This window comes from Tamandua tetradactyla, chromosome 12 (assembly GCF_023851605.1).
Source record: "Tamandua tetradactyla isolate mTamTet1 chromosome 12, mTamTet1.pri, whole genome shotgun sequence".
NCBI lineage: Eukaryota > Metazoa > Chordata > Mammalia > Pilosa > Myrmecophagidae > Tamandua > Tamandua tetradactyla.
In genome coordinates, this window is record NC_135338.1 from 7,778,538 (window position 1) to 7,800,408 (window position 21,871).

Genomic DNA, 21,871 nt, shown 5'->3' on the forward strand with positions numbered 1-21,871 from the left:
CTTCTGCTTTGAGTGTAAGGTCTAGGAAACTGCCTCCTATTACAAGATTTATAAGCTATTTCCCTACATTTTCTTATAAAAGTTTTATGGTCTTAGCTGTAATGTCTAGGTCTTTGACTCATTTTGAGTTAATCTTTTTATAGGATATGAGATATGGATCTTCTTTCATTCTTTTGCATATTGATATCCAGTTCTCAAACACCATTTACTAAAGAGGCTGCTTTGTCCCATGTAGGTCAGCTTGGTGGCCTTACTGAAGACCAATTATCCATATATGAGAGGGTCTATTCTGAACACTCAACTTGATTTCATTGGTCAGTATATCTATCTTTATGCCAGTACCATGCTGTTTTGACCACTGTAGCTTCATAATATGCTTTAAAGTCAGGTAGTGTGAGACCTCTCACTTCATTTTTCTTTCTCAAGTTATTTTTAGCTATTTGGGGCATACTGCACTTCCAAATAAATTTGATTATTGGTTTTTCTATTTCTGCAAAGTAAGTTGTGATTTTAATTGGTACTGCATTGAATCTATAAATCAGTTTGGGTAGAATTGACATCTGAACTATATTTAGTCTTCCAATCTATGAACATCATATGTCTTTCCATTTATTTAGGGTCTTCCCTGATTTCTTTTAGTAATTTCTTGTAGTTTTCTGTCTATAAGTCTTTTCTATCCTTAGTTAAATTTATTTTTTTTGGTTGCTGTTGTAAATTGAATTTTTTTTCTTCATTTCCTCCTCAGATTGCTCATCACTAGTGTATAGAAACACTACTGATTTTTGGGCATTGGTCTTGTACCCTGACACTCTGTTGTACTCATTTATTAGATCTAGTAGCTTTACTGTAGATTTTTCAGGATTTTAGACATATGGTATGAAGTCATTTGCAAACAGTACTTCTTCCTTCCCAATTTGGATGTCTTTTATTTCTTTTTCTTGTCTAATTGCGCTGGTTGGAACTTTTAGTACAATGTTAACTAACAATGTTGACAGTGGGCATCCTTGTCTTTTCTTAAAGGAAAAGCTTTCAATCTTTCCCCATTGAGAAAGATGTTAGCTGTGGGTTTTTCATATATTCCTTTTATTATGTTGAGGAAGTTCCTTTCTATTCCTATCCTTTGAAGTGTTTTCAACAAGAAAAGATGTTGAATTTTGTCAAATGCCTTTTCTGCACCAATGAAAATAATAGTGTGTTTTTCCTGCTTTGATTATTTGATATGGTGCATTTCAGCAATTGATTTTCTTGTGTTGAATCAGCCTTGCATACCTGGAATGAATCCCAACTGGTCATGGTGTATAACTATTTTCATGTGCTGCTGGATTTGATTTGCAAGTATTTTAGTTAAGGATTTTTGAATTCATTTTCATTAAAGGGATTGCCTGTAATTTTCTTTTCTTGTATTATCTTTGTTTGGCTTTCATAATAGGGTGATGTTGGCGTCATAAAATGAGTTAGGTAGCGTTCACTCTTCAATTTTTTTGAAGAGTTTGAGCAGGAGTGGTATTAATTCTTTCTTGAATGTTTGGTAGAATTCACATGTGAAGCCATTTGGTCCTGGACTTTTCTTTTTGAGGAGTTTCTTGATGACTGATTCAATCTCTTTACTTGTGATTGGTTTGTTGAGGTCATCTATTTCTTCTCAAGTCAATGTTGGTAGCTCATGCTTTTCTAGGAAGTTGTCCATCTATGTTGCCTAGTTTATTAGCATGGTTGCTCATAGTAGCCTCTCAATACGTCCTTTATTTCTGTGGGGTCAGTGGTTATGTTTCCTCTTACATTTCTGGTTTTATTTATTTGCATCCTCTCTCTCTCTCTCTCTCTCTCTCTCTCTCTTTTTGTCAACCTAGCTAAGGGTTCATCAATTTTATTGATTTTCTCAAAGAACCAACTTCTGTTTTTGTTGATTTTCTTGATTGTTTTAATATTTTCAGTTTCATTTATTTCTGCTCCAATCTTCATAATTTCTTTCTTTTTGTTTGCTTTGGGATTGGTTCTGTTCTTTCTCTTGTTTTTTCAAGTCAATAGTTAATTTCCTGATTTTTGTTCTTATTTTTTTGTATGCTATATGGTGGGGGTCACATTTCATTTTTTTCCATTTGACTATCTCCTATTGAAGCTGAATTTGTTGAAATTGGGGGTTTCGGCGGGGGGGGGGGGGGGGAGGAGGAGGAGTGCGTGTGTGTGAAGTGCATGAGCCAGGACTCAAGCTTGGATTTCTTACATGGCAGGAAGGAATTCTACCATTGAACTACCCTTGCACTCCCTCTTTCCTCTTTTTTAATATAGGCATTTAAGACAGTAAATTTATCTCTCAGCACTGCCTTCGCTGCATCCCATAAATTTTGATATATTGGGCGGGCCACGGTGGCTCAGCAGGTAAGAGTGCTTGCCTGCCATGCCCAAGGACCCGGGTTCGATTTCCGGTGCCTGCCCATGTTAAAAAAAAAAATTTTTTTTGATATGTTGTGTGTTCATTTTCATTTGTCTTGAGATATATACTGATTTCTCTTGTAATTTCTTCTATGACCCACTGGTTACTTCAGAATGTGGTCTAGCCTCCATATATTTGTGAATTTTTTGAACCTCTGCCTGTTATTGATTTCTAACTTCATTCCATTATGATCTAGGAAAGTGTTTTGTATGATTTCAATCTTTTTAAATGTATTGAATCTTGCTTTGCAACCCAGCATATGGTCTATCCTTGAGAACGATCCATGAAAACTTGAGAAAAATATGTAACCTGCTGTTGTTGGATGTAATGTTCTGTAAATGTCTGTCAAGTCTAGTTTTTTTTTATCATATTATTCCAAATCTCTGCTTACTTATTGATCCTCTGTCTAGATGTTCTATCTGTTGATGAGAATGGGGAATTGAAGTCTCCAACTATTATGGAAGAGGTGTCTACTTCTTCCTTCAGTGTTGTTAGTGCTTGCCTCATATATTTTGGAGCACTCTGGCTCGGTGCATAAATACTTATGGTTGTTATGTCTTCTTGTTGCGTTATCCCTTTTATTGATACATGGTATCCTTCTTTGTCTCTTTTAATTGTTTTATATTTGAAGTCTAATTTGTCAGATATTAGTAAAGCTACTCCTACTCTTTCTGATTGTTGTTTGCGTGAGATATCTTTTCCCAATTTTTCACTTTCAAACTATTTTTTTTCTAATAGGCTCTAAAATGAGTCTCCTGTAGATAGCATGTAAATGGGTTCTGTTTTTAAATCTGTCCTGCCAGTCTAAATCTTTTTTTTTAAAACCAAAAGCAGTGGCCATTTATTCTTCAAGTTTTGTGCAAGAGTGTAAGGATTTATTTGAAAGAACCTGATGGCTAGGGAGCAACAGCTATGGCCTCAGGCTGTGCTGGTGTACAGATTAAGAGAAGGGGAGGAAATCAGGTAACTTGCCTAATTCATATGAATGATGTTTCTGGCGAACACAGTTTACAAGTTTCAAACTACATTTTACTAGAGTCAAGGGATGACTTCAAAAATGCCACATACAGGTGGTGTGGTGGTGGCTTGGTGACAGAATTCTCACCTGCCATCTCAGAGACCCAGGTTTGATTCCCAGTGCCTGCCCATGCAAAAAAAAAAAAAAAAAAAGGCCACATACAGTACAATTTGAAAATTGGACGAACAACATGAACATATTAGTGCAAAATAATTGTGTAGACTCTCTAACACAAGTTTGTGCTCATGTTTCCCAGGTTTCTTTTACAATTACAACCACAGAGACTTAACTTACCAAACAGCAATGACTTTGTGTTTTATGTCATATACCAAGGCAATGCAGCTTAGTTTTCATTAATAAAGCAATTTTTTCATTGAACAGTCATGTTCCTGGAATGTTGCACAACTAAATTTTATGAAAAGCTTTTAAGCTTATTCAGCAATATTACTCTCTAGATATACCTTTACTCTGTAAACTGAAATTGTTTCATGATTTTGAAATGCACCTAGTATAAATGAAAACATTTCAGGAGCGGGGGAATATCCACCACTAATCTCAGCTGGAAAAAGTTCTCAAAGTCAAAAAGGCATTTTACACGAGATTATATGTAATGACTTAGTAAAGAGTTTATTACGCAGATTAATCATTTTTAACATGCCAGCCCCAGAGGAGCAATTGGTTCTTTAAATATACACAAGTATTTCCATCAAATGAATTTTCACCTTTACATTCAGATAAACCTAAGCAGTTAAAAACACAAGAAAAATAAGACCTATTAGCTATGTATTCACTGAGAAACCACATACAAACCAAAAAATATGGAGAAGAGAAAGAGGGGCTCAAAGCATAAAGGATATAGGCTGAAGTGGGGTGGGGAATATAAAAGAGGTGGGAACGAATCCCATCACACTTTATGCACTAACAGCTCCAATCCATTTAAATACTGACCAATTAAACTTAAACCTTAAAATACAGGATGTAGGTACAGCTCTAATCTGGTTGGTCATCACTTTTACCTAAGACATAGGTTCTTCAGAATAAAATGAATAAAGAAAAGCTTCATGGTCTTCACTTTGCTTTACCTAACTGTTTTGAGTTTAAAAGGACTCCACTTAAAAATAATCTCCTACAGGTCAGTGGAGCTGGTCTTCCCCATCCAAGTACAGCTATACCCACCACCTCTCACCTTGTTGTTATCCAAATTTATGTCAATAAAGAAAGCTTTTAGTCTAACATCTAAGTTATGGCTGGAGAACTGCCTTGCCACACACACACTTCTCTGCTAGAAGGCAATGTTCATACAGGAGTACAGTATTTCTAATTTGTTGTTCCAAGTATGTATAACACGCAATACTGCTGTATCAGGTTGACATGCACAGGGGAAGATGAGATGTGGGCACATAGAAAGCAGTCAAATGGAAATCAAAAGGACTTTCTCTTTCAGAGTTCTCCTATCTTTATTGCAGAGTTTATGCAATAATTTCTTTAATTACATCACATATTTCTGAGTCCAATTCCTGAGCTATTCTGCTGTACTTTTCTCTATCTGCTTTGTAGATGCAAGCAATCTCAGGCACTAAAGGATCATCTGCTGTGATCACACAACGGAGAACAGATGGAGAAGAGTACAGAATAGTTAGTGCTGGAGACCACTGTGACCTTAGAATATCATGGCAAATGCTACCATTACTGTTAATATTGGATGGTAATTTTTTTTTGCAAACATAACCTTAGGTGGTTTAAAGGGGTAATCTGTTGGGAAATGAATTGTCAAGAAATATACTGCACCCTGGTAGGACTGTCATTTGGATCCATTATTGTAGCTTGCCAATGGAACATAACATCTCCAACAGGACCTGCTGAACTCTGTGCTGGGGGGTCCTGTGTCAGGTTACTCAATTCCTTATGGATTCTCTTCAGAGCCATCAAGGGAGGTGAGTGGTGGTGGCCCCCAGGGAAGGGGCAAGGGGACATGAGGTCATCTCAGCAATTGTGAATTGGCTGGAGAAGACAGGATGTTGGGGAGCATGGGTCCGGCAGCACAGGCTGAGGGCCGGGGCTCATTTGGCTCCTGGGCCTCCCACAGTGGTCACTGCATCACCCTGCGGTGGCCCCTTTATGTGTTACCTTCTGAGTTGCCACTGCCACCATAGCTGCCTGTTCCTCCAAGGTTCACTGCCAACCCCCCAGCTACTGTGGATCCCTTTGCCAGAGAGCAAGTTCAAGCCTCAGCTCAGCCAATGCCTCTCGGTCGGGCAGCTGGAGGAACTGCCTGTCTTCCTAGTCTATGTCTTCTGATTGGGGAGTTTAATCCATCAATGTTTAATGTTATTACTGCAATGGCAGTATTTTCTTTCAGCATTTTGTCTTTTGAATTTGAAATGTCATATCTAACTTTTTTTCTCTTTTACCCTTACTGCAGTGCACCCTTTAGTCTCTCTTGCAGAGCCAGTGTTTTAGTCACAAATTTTTGAAGGATAATTTTGGTGGGTATAGAGTTCTTGAATCATAGTTTTTCTCTTTTAGAATCTTAAATATACCACACCACTGCCTTCTCGCCTCCATGGTTTCTGCTGAGAAATCCACACAGTCTTATTGAGCCTCCCTTGTATACAATGGATTGCTTTCCTCTTGCTGCTTTCAAAATTCTCTCTTTATCTTTTTTTTCAATTTTTTAATTAAAAAAAAAATTTTTTTTTTACATGAGCAGGCACCAGGAATCGAACCTGGGTCCTCTGACATGGCAGGCGAGCATTCTTGCCTGCTGAACCACCGTGGCCCACCCCTCTCTTTGTCTTTAACATTTGACAATCTGATTAGTAAGTGTCTTGGAGTATGTCTATTTGGATCTATTCTGTTTGGAGTGTGCTGTACTTTTTGAATCTGTAATTTTATGTCTGTCATAAGAGATGGGGAATTTTCAGTGATTATTTCCTCCATTAGTCTTTCTCCTGCTTTTCTCTTCTCTTTTCCTTTTAGGACTCCCACAACACATATATTTGTGCATTTCAGATTGTCATTCAATTCCCTAAGGCCCTGCTCCTATTTTTCTATTCTTTCCCTTACATTTTCTTTCATGTCAGATTTCTTATTTTTCTGTTTCTTGCCCTGCCTATGTGGAGTCATTTTTTTGAGAGGGTCTCCTAAGATATTATAGACCCAAATCTTACACATCAAGAGGAACCTTGACCTTTCTGGAGATTCATGTACTCATGGCCTATTTTAGGATGCATAGCTTTCAGCTTTTGGCAAATGGTCACCTTATCTAGGCGGTATATCATGAAATATTCAGGTGGGACCACGGCACACCATCATGGGATTGGCTGGCTATATTTGAAAGTGGCATTCTTGCAACTGGTACAGCCCTGATGTTTGGAGAGGGTGGAGCTGAGAAAAAGGTGGTGTCCCCAGTGTGCCCCCAGGTTGCATTCAGAGAGAAGCAGGCCTCTGCGTAGGCCCTTGGAAAGGGTGGGACTGCCGCTTTCAGAAGCCCTGAAGATAAATGACCTTCAGACTTTGAAATCGAATGGACTCTGCCCTGCAGGTTTTTGAAATTGTATGGGTCCAGTGACCCCTGTATTCCTTCCTCCCTATGGAAGTGGGTATATGTAGCCTATGAATGTTCCTCTTTTACATGTTGGCAATATATTATGTGATCTGAGTTTTACAGGTCCAGAGCCAGAGGAGAATTTTGCCTTAGGACAGGCCATGCCTGTAACTGACTTGGTGAGATTTTATACTGTTTCTAACTTTGTATTTAAGCGTATTGTCACTGAAATGGTTTAAGGCTTTCTGATATTGTTATGGAATGAATGTATTTTGCATTTGGAAAGAGCATGTCTTTTTGGAGTCCAAAGGGTGGAATGTGCCAGTTTGAATCTGTGGTGGATCCCAGAAAAGCCACGTCATTTAAGCAGGTGGCTGCTTAAGGCTGCAGTTGGGTCTGAGATGAGCCTGCAGAGAACTCCCGGCCAAGCCTTGCCTTTTGGGCCCAGGTCTCTAGCCCTCAGAAAAGCTCCAGGGGGTTGTGGAATAGGGTCCGTCCCTTGGTGGCAAGGCACAGGCTGTGGGCTCAGGGCTCCTGGAGGTCGGGCACATCAGCCAGCAGCATCAGGGAATCCTTCTAGATCTTGTACTGCAGAGATTCAGTGTTGCCGGGGTTCTCGCCATGGCCCTGCAGCCAGTCACAAGCAGGGGGCTGAGGGAGGTGGAAGAATAACTCAAGGAAAACAAGGAAGAGGAGGCTATACATTGTTGACTCTCCTGTGGCTACAAGAGTGAGAGAAACTGGTATGGAGCTTTGGAGGAAGGTTTTGTGGAGGGCAATACCTGAGCCCACTTGGGGTGGGGTTGAATTGCGGATGAAAAGGAATGAGCTGAGCCAACTCTGATGTGGTAGCACCTGCCATTTCTTCCATTGGCCAAGTACAGAAGAGCAGAAACACCAAGTGATTATGAATCTGTTTGCATTCTTGCCCTGCCAATTCCCTCCTAGCAGGGAAGGAAGAAAGTAGGGAAGTCATCACAGAGTGTCTCCATTAGAGGAGAGTGGTGGTTTGAAGCTGTGTACCCCAGAAAAACATGTGCTTAAATTTAATCTCTTCCTGTGGGTGCGAACCCATTGGCAAGTAAGACCTTTTGATGAGGCTACTTCAGTTAAGGTGCAGTCCCACTCAATCAGGATGGGTCTTAGTGCTATTACTGGGGTCCTTTATAAGCTGAGTGAAATTCAGGTAGACAGAGAAAGCAATAGGAAGCAAGAGGTTGGACATCAACGAAACCTGGAAAGGAAGGAAGAGAACAAGATTTCCTGCCATATTTCTTGCCACGTGACAAGCTAAGGTCCAATGATTGCCAGCTGCCAGTCCTAAAATGCAATCTTCAGGAAGAAAGCATCACCTTAATGATGCCTTGATTTAGCTTTTCTTTTAGCTTCAAAACTGTGAGCAAATAAATTCCCATTGTTTATGTTGACCCATTTCATGGTACTCGCTTGAGCAGCCTAGGAAGCTAAAACAAGGAGGTATTACTATGCATATTTTCTTCACCAAATGTGGCACTTTCCCAAAGGATGGGAATTAGATCTAGCTTTGGCAGTTAACAGAATCAAATAGTATTGGGAGAGAAGTTCCTCTGGGTCCATCTGTGATCCACATGGATCCTCGGGACTGGGGAAGTCCACCCTTTAGGACACGCTGAGGCAGCAGGGACAGCTGACGGGCTGGAGCAGTAGCAGGCTGGGGAAGAGTCCTTTCACATTATGGTGTTCCACAGTAAGCCAGGGCGGGAGGAGACCGTGTGAGAGGAAACTCAGTAACACACACCGCACTTCGCCAGGCAGATGCACCATATGGTGAAGCTATTCGCTATCGGAGAGAAAGAAAAGATCTCCACGAGCTAGAAAAACCACAGACACCACAGCAAATTATTATCCACACTTGTGGATAGGAGGAAAATACTTTAATCCAAAGAGACTGGGAATACAAGAAATTTAAAAGTCACATCCGGAAGAGAAAACGAATCCTTCCGCTCTTAGCCAAGCCGTCAGTAAACAGCAACTGTAGAGACGCTATGTTGTTAACTTGAACAAAGAACTTCGTTCTGGCCCATGGTGTCTTTAATGTTACTGGTTTTCTGCACAAACAGTTGGGAGGTGTGCCAGGAACTGAGAGTATAGGAACTAACTCTGCAAGGTAAGAAGGAGTAAGACAGGCCAGATCTCTTCAGCAAGGCTCTCCAATTGTTTTGTTGGATTACCGATTGATGTTCACGGGGGAAAGAAGGCCACCTAGATTTATGGGGAACAAGGCGTTTGGAAGCACTGTAGAAAAGTGACAGCTTAGAGCCCTGGGTTTGAAAAAATCTCGATTCAAGCCTAGTCTCGGCTTTTACTAAATATGTGACACAGAGCAACCCCTAATAAAGTCCTTAAATCTCAGTTTCTGAACAATTAAAGTGGAACTAACAATAACTCCCCCCCTCATCGCATTTCTACGTGGAAAGTCGAATGAGATAAGGCAAACTGCAAAATCCCGTCTATGATTTTAGTGCTATTCAAGAACAGCAGGGATGGTGGGCCTGGACTCCATATTATCAGGGACAAGGAGCTCCTAGACAGTGTTCACAGTGGTTCCGAGAGCACAAAGTTAATTCTCAATTATAGCGCCCATTAAAACTCCTGTACCAACAGCGTAAACTGACTTTTGCTATGGGAGGGAGTTGTATTCATTGGTATTGATAAGCGTATATTGAAAAGTCTGTAAATGCACATCATTGGAACAAAAGTATTTGAATCACTTTTCAAAATGGACTTACATATGCCTTTGCAGAGCAGTAAGACAGGTGGCCTATGAAAATGCTCCCCCCTCCCCCGTCAAAATAGCGCTTGGAAGTGGTTGGAGCCAGGATTTCACCCAGTTTTTAAAACCTGATATAACTACTGGTTTCACGCTGTCCTCCTTCTATATTTGGTTTGGGGAGGATCCTCACAATTATGTATTTAAAGCTCAAAAAGGTATTTCAAGACCTTACCTATAGCCAGGTTGTACATAAAGAAAGCAAAAAGTGTCCTGAAAGAGATTTTAGAACTTGAGCTACTGAATGTTACTAAATTCATGCAGCCCAGAATCAGGGTTGGATATAATAGTCCATTTATTTCAGAAAATTCTATTCTATTTCATAGTTTGAAAGGTTTAACCATTTTGTACTACATGGAGTTATTTCTCCCCTGCAATTTAGTACAACCCTGCTTTTTAAGGAGCCTGACATTAAATTGGAGCATTCTCTGTAAGAACATAAAAGCTTTGTAGAAAGAAAAAATTTGATAATGAGATGCTGACATCACCCATTCTGGAGGTAGGATATTTCAGTCAGTGGCTTCTTTCTAACCAGGACAGCAAAATGTGCAATTTTAAGTTCCGAAAAAGAATGCCACAGATTACTTACTAAATCTCAAGATATTGGGAAACAGGAAAGGATTTTTCCAGACCACAGATGTTTTGCAACTCTTAGATGGAATCATAGTAAAATGAGATGCGGAACTGGCAGCTACCCTTGGGGGTGAGGGATGGGGTTGATAGCCACAAAATACTTTATACAGTACTGGAAATGCATCCACCAATTCATTCATTCTACAACTATGTATTAAGTACCTACGCACCAGGCACTTTGCTAACCTCTGTAGGGGATATAAAGTTGTATATGATACACCCATTGCTCCAAGACATTTATAGGCCATGTATTTTCATTCTGGGTTACGTTTTTAAAGCTCTTACACAGACATAAGCATTTTTACAGGGCAAACAAGATATCTGTGGGAATGATGTCAGGTCACCTAAAAGGCATTGCCTCCTTGGCTCCTGGGTTGGCGTGGGACTAGTAAGCTTTGATAGAGGAGAAGGAGGAAATAGGGGCAGGCCGGTGGCTACATACTGCTTTAGTTTAGGGAAAAGGATGAGCTGTGTAAGAGCATTTGGGAGAGGAGACAGCAAGGGCTTTGTGCATTGGTGAGACTGGAAGGATGGCAAAATTAGGCAGCGTGATCCCAGAGAGAAAAAGGTGGGGTGGACACGACTGGTCTCTGTATTTCACAATTTCTCTAAGAGACAGCCCTGCAGAAAAATCACTTGGCTGATGAATGATCTGCACTGCTGAAGAAGCAGCAGAGCTATGCTCTGGTTGCTAAAAACCTCTATGCCTGGGAACATGAGTGAATAGCTCCTTTTGTCTGAGATAAGAGGACAAAAGTGCTTGGAGAAAATCAAGAGACCTCTCCAGACTGTGAAGTAATGAAAGCTCAGCCTTTAAAACTAGTTTGAGTGTGCATGGAATGGACTAATTTTTTCAGGATTGTTTTTAAATGAATTTTTGGCTGTAGCTTTGGAATATATGATTTTTTTAAAAAACAGTTACCTGCCATCTCACACTTATCAAAAAACCCATTCTCATCAAGAGAATTGCTTTGGAACTAATTTTCCAGAAATAGGATTGAAACTCCCTTCAGGGACACTTTTGCTGCCTATGGATAATAATACTGAGACACTTGGGGGTGCCTGATTTCATCTCCTACTCTACTCACACCCCTTCCTGCCTCTACATAAACTGAGTATCATAGAATGGTGGTGTTTAAAGATTTCACAGTTAGGTTGAAGCCACAGTGTAGCTAGGTTCCATCCTCATCACTCTACCGAAACCGATCTCCCCAAAGTGAATGATATCTTCCTAGTTGCTGAAGACTTTTCTCTTTACTTAGCCTATTTAACCCAGCTGCCATTATTGATCACTTTCCGTGCAGCAGGCACTTTGCTAAGCACTTTGCTATTTGCTGTGTTGGGCAGATTTAACTCACTTGACAACTTGGATGTTTAGAGAACAATGTAACATCTTTACTTTGTCTCCAACTCTGGCCTTCCTTCCAAGCTCCAACCCGGTAGGAAAAATTATTTAACTGGTCAGTCCAATTCCACGCTTAGTTCAATCCCATAAATTAAAACAGCAACTTTAGGTAGTATTGAGTTTTTTAATGGCTAATAATGCTCAGCTTCTCAGCCTCTCTTCCTTTCACTCTCTAAAATGTTGTTTGGAATATGCATGGAGGGAATGGCTTTACTGACTAAGGTAACAGGGAAGAACCAGCGTCCTTAGGTGTGACGTACTTTTCTCCAACAGTCTGGAGCCCAATTTTCTTTATCCACTTGGGTCCTGCTTGCTCTGCTGACATAGCTGGCTAACGTTGGGAGCTGCTCCCTCTTGCCCCTGGGCAAGCCATGATCATGCTCCTGGCTGACGGAGCCTCACCTCCACAATAGCTGATCGAGAGATGCCTTTGAGAGCTATCTGTGACTCCCATTGAGCTCCAGCTTAGAAAGTCTGCTTTGGAACCTTTGCTACAGAGCCCTTCGCCTCCGTTAGGAAGACTCCTTCTGAACATCTTCCAAGTCAGAATCTCAGTTATTGTGTAAACCTAACCAAACCAACATGGAAAACCAGGGTAGCTTGGAAAAACTAAATCTTTCCTTCAGTATTAAATACCCTCATTTATTTGATGCACTGTTCCCTTTCAAGGTGAAAGCCCAGAGAAGGGCACCGAAACATGCATCTTTACAGTTTGCTCTGCTACTTCCCTCTAGTTTCCTCTTTCCACAAGGCTGGAAAGGGGATGACATTCCCCCCTCTTCTTCTAATCTGGACATCACTTACATAAAACATTTTAATGGGTGCTTGGGTAGTTCAGTGGTAGAATGCTCGCCTTTAATCCAGAAGACCCGGATTTGATTCCCAGACCATGCACCCCCTCATCCCCCAAAAAAGCAGCAACATTGTGGTCTAGCCCAAAGAACATTCTTGCATGTCTTCCGTCTCATTGCAAAAGCCTTGCTTGAATGCCTGAAACTGAATATATCTAAGTCTATCAGTGACACACCTTAATCTGTTACAAAATCTCATCAGTCAAAGGCCTTGGAGACACTAGGGCCTTGCTGTTAGAAGTACGGTCTGTGGTCAGCAGCAGCAGCAGCAGTAGCAGAGCTTGTTAGAGGTGTAGAATCTCAGGCCCCACTGTAGATCTTCTGAAACAGAATCTGCATTTTATTTTATTTATTTTTTATTTTTTTATTTATTAATTTAAAAAATCAACAACAAACAAAAATATTAACATATCATTCCATTCTACATATACAATCAGCAATTCTCAATATCATCACATAGTTGCATATTCATCATTTCTTAGAACATTTGCATCGATTTAGAAAAAGAAATAAAAAAGACAACAGAAAAAGAAATAAAAGGATAACAGAGAAAAAAAAGGTTATACATACCATATCCCTTACCCCTCGCTTTCATTTATCACTAGCATTTCAAACTAAATTTATTTTAACGTTTGTTCCCCCTACTATTTATTTTTATTCCATATGTTCTACTCATCTGTTGATATGGTAGATAAAAGGAGCATCAGACAGAAGGTTTTCACAATCACACAGTCACATTGTGAAAGCTATATCATTGTTCAATTATCATCAAGAAACATGGCTACTGGAACACAGCTCTGTATTTTCAGGCAGTTTCCTCCAGCCTCTCCACTACATCTTGAACAACAAGGCGATATCTACTTAATGTGTAAGAATAACCTCTGGACTCTGTTTGGAATCTCTTAGCCATTGATACTTTGTCTCATTTCACTCTTCTCCATTTTGGTGGAGAAGATTCTCTCAATCCCTTGATGTTAATTCTCAGCTCATTCTAGGGTATTTCTCAATCCCTTGATGCTGAGTCTCAGCTCATTCCAGGATCTCTGTTGCCAGGAAGGTCCACACCCCTAGGAGTCATGTCCTACGCAGAGAGGGGGAGAGTGGTGAGACTGCTTGTCGTGTTGGCTGGAGAGAGAGGCCACATCTGAGCAACAAAAGAGGCTCTCTTGGGGGTGACTCTTAGGCCTAGATTTTAAATAAACTTGACCTATCCTTTGTGGGGTTAAGTTTCATATGAACAAACCCCAAGACTGGGGGCTCAGCCTATAGCTTTGGTTGTCCACACTGCTTGTGAGAATATCAAGAATTCAACTTGGGAAGGTTGAATTTCTCCCTACTCTCACCATTCTCCAAAGGGGGCTTTGCAAATACTTTTCCACTCACTGATCGAATCCCTCTGGGATTCATCGGGGTATCACTCTGGACAAACCAACAAAATCTCATGTCCAACCTGAGAGAATCTGCATTTTAACAAAATCTTCGGATGATGTGTGCAAACCTTAAGTTAGAGAAACACTGGACAAAGGCAAACGTCGTGTCATCAAAGGTGACAGAGAAAAACACCTCAATTTCAAAACATTTTTCCTCATGCCTATAGATAATCTCATTTCATCACAACAATCCTGTGAAGTGGATGTGATTCTTTCCATTTTATATAGCTCAGCAAACAAGCTCAGGGAAGGGAAGTGCTGACGGTCTCATAGCAAGTGGGCCAGAGAGCAAGGATTTGAAGCCGCTCTGCCTGACTCTGAAGCCTGTGTCTTAAGCATGACAGCACTGGATTGTTGACCACATTTGCCTTGACATTTGATTTTCCTTCTGTGACCAAACACCACCCATATTTTACCCCCTTTTCTACTCTTTGTCTCCTTGAGAGTTTCCTGTCTGCTTTTCTTCAGTGTCCAGGTTCTCTCAGTGTTGGCTGCCTGGCTGCTGGATTTATGACCTGTCCTGCCTGCACTCCTGACTATATATCTAATCTGTAAATGTTCATGTCTCCTTAGGTTTAATTTCCTTGTATAATCATAGACTGAATATCAGGCAGTCTTTTGTATTCTTGCTGTGCAGTGACAAATATCCATAAGGAAGATGCGATTTCAACTGGCCCTCAAAGTGGGGGTTCTTTTTTTGGGAAGTGGGAGGGTGGGGAGGATGTTTCAGGTGAGAATTCTAGTGAGAAAAAGGCTCAGGAGTAGGGATGAGCATGCAATATTTGGGAGACGGTGGCTTATTGCTGTGTGCTTGGCTGGTGACTGACTGGATAATGTTTTACTCTGACTTTTGCTTCTGGCATATTTCTTTATCCATTATTACTTCTCTATTGTTGACTCATGTCCTGCCCAGACCCTCAACTTCAGCATTTTCCTGGTTTTCTGAGTCCTAGTTTCCCAACTCTGCATTCTTTCATCTACAATCACAGAACATCCTGAAGAATAGCCAGATCTTTCATTCTTGAGATGACTTTTTTCCTTGTCCTTTTCTTTCAGTTCTGACCATTGTTACCACAATATGGCCATACACCTGCCTGATTATGACCTCCCTGTCTCTAGCGTTTCCATCTCCAAGCTGGACTCTATATGATGAATCTCCTATGACTAGTTCAGAGGTCAACTACATTTCAAAAATGGGTAAAATATTTATTCATTTCCTACACTAACATTGTCCATGGTGCTAAAGGATAGAGCACAATTTCTACAGTAACACATTAAAAGTACTTCCAGATCTGGTCCAAATCAAGTTTCACCAACTAATGTCTTATCATACCCCAAAAATGGGTCCTTCTTTTAGAAGAGGCTGGCTGGCTCTCATTATTCCCTCAACCTCCCATGCATGACCCTGCTTATAGACCTCTTTTTCTCTGTTGTAATTCCTTCCTAGAGTGCTCCTCCATGTAACTAAATCATATCCATTTTTAAAGGCTCAGTTAACTCTCCTATGAGTCCACCTTTAGTCATCCCACAGTAGACGTTACTCAAGATTAAGGGTCTAGAGCAGGGTTTGCCGACCTGGGCACTATGGACATTTAGGCTGGATAATTCTTTGTTATAAGGGGACTGTCCTGTGCAATGAAGGATATTTAGCCGCTTCCCTGGCGTCTACTCTCTAGAAGCCAGTAGCACCTTCCCCCAGCTGTTATAACCAAAACAGTCCCTAGACATTGCTAAATGTTTCCTGGAGTGGGGATGGGTGTGCCAAAATTGTTCCCAGTTGAGAACCACTGGGTTGGTATGTTCAGTGAAAGGTTTAAATGTAAATATCTGCAGAATGACTAGAGATGGAAATAATCTCCAGATGTCACACAAGATATCTTCCATCCTTTAGATTATTGTCTCGGAGGTCATCATTACATGCCTCTATTTCATCTGAATTTCAAAATCTGTCTCTGTAGTCTAATACTCTTTGCCGGGTGGTAATAGCCTTTAGGAAGAAATATATCTCTGATAAGTGACTACTTCTAGCTTGTAGTTTCAATATCATGTTCTCTAAGCTTTGCAAATGGTCCTTTTTGCATATGAAATTACTAAAAGAGGAGGTAAAACGAATAGGCTGAACATTCCTTGGAGAATATGTATTTGGTACAGAATGTTAAAGAAAGAAAAATGAAGAGGCTTAAATGGAGGCATGCATTCAACGTATCTGTAATTCAGAGATTCAGCAAAGAACAAATTGAAACAATGATATTTAGATCTCTGCAAAAATGCTTTCAAAGTTCACAGCATTTATTCCAAATAAACATATCGTTGACTGAACTCAGATTTATTTCTAAATCTAATCTTGATATGAAGAATTAACTTTTTAAAAAATTTTTTTATTAATTAAAAAAATTAACTAATACAACATTTAGAAATCATTCTGTTCTACATATGCAATCAGTAATTCTTAATATCATCACATAGGTGTATGGTCATCATTTCTCAGTACATATGCATCGATTTAGAGAAAGAAATAGCACGACAACAGAAAAAGAAATAAAGTGATAACACAGAGAGAAAACAAAACTAAAAATAAAAAGTACAAAAATATATAAGAGAAAAAAAAACTATAGCTCAGATGCAGCTTCATGAAGAATTAACTTTTATATCATCACTTTGAAAATCAAATTCCTAATTTTAAATTGGATTTTTGTTTTACTCCTGAAACTACTGCAAGGCATTTAGAATATAGGAAGGAATTAACAATTATTGTGTGTTTATAGGAACTTGTCTGGTTGGCTAACATCCCCGGCAGAAAGAGAATATATGGATATGGTAAACTATATTGGCAATAACAATTATTAGGACACTACTTGAACTTTAGGGACTCTTGGCTCTAAAACTGACTGGAGTGATGTAATAATCTCTTAATATCCATTCTCAGTTTTTGTTATTTGGACTCCAAGAAGCATAAAATTAGTAGGGACTAGTTGAGAAGATTTGATAACTTGCAGTTTATGTGTCAGATCTTTAGTGAGAACCATTTGTAATGAGTTGCAGTCCAATGAACCTCTCTCTATAGTTTCCCCAGTACGCCCAGTAACTTGGATGTCTGGACTATTGTTTAACGCCACCAAGACCCAGTTCAACGAGGTACTTGTATCATGCTGACCTTTTATATCTGGTACTGTCAATTGGACAAACAGGCACCGAGTTGAGTTCCAGAAATATTTTCAAAGAGCTTCTTATCGTTAGGGAAAACCATCTCCTTAATCCTCCTGAATTCATTCATTGATCCATTCTTCAATGGATATTTAGTGAGATCTAAGCACTGGGGATTCAGCAGTGAATGAAATAGACAAATCCTCAGAGACTATACATTCTACTTCCAAGAAGGGACACGTGTCCCTAAGAGGGAATAATAATAGGAGGGAAACGACCACCCTTCCCTCCACCACCCTCACTCACTCTTCCCCGTGGACACTTATCTGATTGGCAAGACCGGGAAATGGATGTGAGCCAAGGGCCTGAGTGCCCTCCTCTCTGTATCTGAAGCACCCCTCCCTGCTCCTCTTTGCAATGTGCTTACTGGGAGGCTGTGCCTCTGTAGTTTGATGTTGGTAATTCAGCTCACAGAGAAAAGTATTCAAAGTCAATTGTAAGGGCAGATACAACTCCTGTTCTCCATCACTTTATCAGTAATCAAGCATTTTCTTGGCCTTAGAACTGTAAACTTGCAACTGAATAAATTCCCCTTTTAAAAAGCCACTCTGTTGCTCGTATATAACATTCCAGCAACTAGCAAACTAGAGCAATGGCCTTAGAACTGTAAACTTGGAACTTAATAAAGACCCCTTTTAAAAGCAGTTCCATTGCTGGTGTATTGTATTCTGGCAGCATTCAAGAAGCGAAAACACCAGGTCAAGAAGTTTTAACCCTATGTCACCTTCTGAGAGTTTCATAATCCTGGTTTTTATATTTAGGTCATTGATCCATTCTGAGTTGATTTTTGTAAGGGTGCGAGGTAGGGGTCTAACTTCATTCTTCGGCATGTGGGCATCCAGTTTTCCAACACCATTTGTTGGAGAGAATATTCTCACGTCACTGCGTGTACTTAACATCCTTGTAAAAATCAATTGGCCATAGGTGTGTGGGTCTATTTCTGGACCTTCAATTCTGTTCCACCGACCTATTAGTTTATCTTCGTGCCAGTACCAGACTGTTTTGATTACTATCATTTTGTAATAAACTTTGAAATCAGGAAATGTGAGCCCTCCAACTTTATTCATCTTTTTCAAGATTGTTTTGACTATTCAGGGCCCCTTGCAGTTCCATATAAATTTGAGGATTGCTGCTCTTATTTTTACAAAAAGCTGCTGGAATTTTCATAGGGACTGCATTAAATTTGTATATTGCTTTGGTTGATCTTGACATATTATCTATACTAACTCTTACAATCCATGAACATGTGATGTCTTGTCATTTATTTAGGTCTTCTTTAATTTCTCTCAGCAGTGTTTTATAGTTTTCAGTATACAAATCTTTTATATCCTTAATTTATTCTTAGATATTTCATTATTTTAGATGTTATTGAAAATAGAGTTGCTTTATCAATTTTTTCAGATTATTCATTGTTAACATATTGTTATATTGACCTTATACCTTGTGACTTTGCTCAATTCAGTTGTTAGCACTTACAATTTTCTTGTGGATCCTTCTACCTGTCTCCTTGTATGTTTTACCATTGTTTTTGAGAACTGGACATCCTGAATATTATGTTGTGGTCACTCTGGAAATCTAGTTCCCCACTCTTCAGTCCACCAGACTAAGTGCAAGAAGGGAAAGAAAAGGAAGGAAAGAAAGAAAGGGGAGGAAAAGCAGACAAAATATTCACACACACGCACAAAAAGGAGGAAAAAAGCGAAGCGCACTTCCTCTCCATCTCTTGTTATATGCCGGTGGGAAGCCAGAAGCTGCTGTTTCCGAGGTCAAAAACCTGAGTCAGTGTACCTGCTTGTCCCTCAGGGATCCACCAGATCCCAAATTACAGAACAGAGAAAGAAAAAACCCAACTACCACCAAGGACCCCCCCTCCCAGCCTCCCCATAAAAAAGAAAAGAAGGAGAAAGAATGGAGAGAATAAGGGGTCCTGGTTCTTTATGCCCCTGTAGATGCCGCCGTAAGGCCAGAAGATACGACTTCGGAGAGGAACTGAGGATGGTGTCTGCGCTGGACCCTCGGGAATCTGCCACATGCCTGCGCCAGCGCGCGCTCACACACACACACACACACACACACACACACACACACACACACACACACACACACACACACACACACACACACACACACGAAAGAGGAAGAAGAAACCGAACCAACAGACGTCTACTGGGTCTTTAAGTTCTACTACGTGCTGATGTGATGCCAGAAGCCTCTGCTACTCAGAGGTTAAAACGGAGGCCAGAGTCTCCGCTGTGCCCTCTGGGGCCGGCCTGGCCCAGGCACGCCCCCACGCAGCGTGGGGGTGGGGCCAGGAGTGGGGGTGGGTCTGGGGTTGGGGGTGGGTCTGGGGGTGGGGTTGAGGGTGGGGGTGGGAGTCGGGGAGGACCAGCACTTTACATCCAGGTGGATGCTAGTAGGAGGCTGACCAGGGTCCCTGGTCCCTCTGGGAACCCCACCCCCCACCCCCAGGCAGACAACAACCCTCAACCCCAATTTTTGGAGGATGAAGTTTCCCTGGCCAGCCCTGGTCTCCATCGGCTGCTCCAGAGACCCGCAGCTTCAGCGGTTTCAGTAGCTGCTGCCCCGGTGGGGCTGAGCAGCGGGGGCTGGTCACCGGTTCATGTTTCACTTATGCAGGCTGAGCTCTCTGCAGCCTCTCACCTCCTCTGGCCCTGCTGTAGCTGTGTAAACATCCATTCTGGTTCCAGGGTTACCACTTAGTTAATTCCAGTCTCTTTCCAGCTCTCTCATTTTTCTCGTGGAGACAGCCATTTGCTAAAAACTTCCTACCCTGCCTTTCAGTGCCTCCGCTCCCTGTGTCTCCTCCTTGCTTAGTTCAGAAGTCAGAGAAGAAAAAGGAACGATTAGTTATTAGTCTTTAACTTTCTACTGCCACCCCCTTCTCAGTCAACACCAGAAATATTATCAAATAGGAAAAACAGCTCTGCGCACAGGGCAACTTTAGGGAAGACCTCACTCCATTAGGTGACAACAACCCTTTTAATGCTGTTAGAAGCCGGTGACAAGTGTTAGAATGTCCCAGTCCATGCAGCCTTCTGGCCAAGTCGCTTTAGTCACGTACTTGCTGTGCTGGTTTGAAAGGAAGTATGCCTCCTAAGAAAAGCCATGTTTTAATATAAATCCCATTTCATAAAGGTAGAATAATCCCTATTCAATACTGCATGTTTGAAACTGTAATCAGATCATCTTCCTGGATGATGTGATTTAGTCAAGAGTGGTTGTTAAACGGGATTAGGTGATGACATGTCTCCACCCATTTGGGTGGATCTTGATTGGTTTATTGGAGTCCTATAAAAGAGGAAACATTTTGGTCCAAAGAGAGCAGAGAATGCTGCAGCACCACGAAGCAGAGAGTCCACCAGCCAGTGACTTTTGGAGATGAAGAAGGAAAACACCTCCAGGGGAGCTTCATGAAATCGGAAGCCAGGAGAGAAAGCGAGCAGATGATGCTGAGCTCGCCATGTGCCCTTCCAGCAGAGAGAGAAGACTTGACTGTGTTCGCCATGTGCCTTCTCCCTTGAGAGAGAAACCCTGAACTTCATCTGCTTTCAAGATAGAACCAAGGTATCTTTCCCTGGATGCCTTTGCTTGGACATTTCTATAGACTTGTATTAATTGGAACATTTTCTAGGCCTAAGAACTGTAAACTAGCAACTTATTAAATTCCCCTTGTTAAAAGCCATTCTGTTTCTGGTATATTGCATCCCAGCAGCTAGCAAACTAGAACACTTGCAGTAACAAGGTCATCTAGGATGACTAAACATTCAAATTCAGAGAGCGATAATCCCACTATGCAGGAAGTATCATCTATGGGGTTCCTTTAGTGCATGCTTACTTCTGATGTGTAGGACATCTTATACTCGCTGTTTGCTCTTTTACAAGATGTACACTTTCATGTGTGGAGAGGTTCTTGGGGACATGTAATAAGCTTGCTTATTCCTCGAGAAAATGAGCCCAAAGAAGTTAATGGTTTAAATTTACCAACCGTTGTCCAGTCTCCTCATCCACCCTTCCCTCACGCAGTTTATAGGAGGTCAGAGCTGGTAGCAGAACCTGTCTCATGCTTTGCCAACCTATCACAAACTATTCTTATAACAGTAGGCAATGTTGAAATAATTCTCGGAGATTATTTTGGTATCATAAAAGGTCAGGAGTATTGTAGAAAGAAGCTTTAAAAATAACTTTCTCTCCTTACAGAAGTAATGCCTTTTGCCTTAAAAAATGTAGAAAACACAGGCAAGATAAAAAGAAGGGAATAAGAATAATGTATAATCTCTCCGCACAGAGGTAACCACTATAAATGATTTAATGTGCATCTTTTCAGTTTTTTATGCACACAGATACAAATATACACACATAAAATACATTAGAATGGGATTGTACTGTATATGTTGTACAGTAGCCTATTTTTTTTAACTTTTTTTAAGTAATTAAAAAAATTAACAAACAAAACATTAAGATATCATTCCATTCTACATATACAATCAGTAATTCTTAATATCATCACATAGTTGCATAT

General features: G+C 40.7%; 1 pseudogene; it reads right to left on the reverse strand.

Moving 5' to 3' along the window:
* Positions 1-4,941: 4,941 nt before the first annotated feature.
* On the reverse strand, positions 4,942-5,378 carry LOC143651201 (ubiquitin-conjugating enzyme E2 D2-like; annotated as a pseudogene).
* Between the last annotated feature and the right edge of the window lie 16,493 nt (positions 5,379-21,871).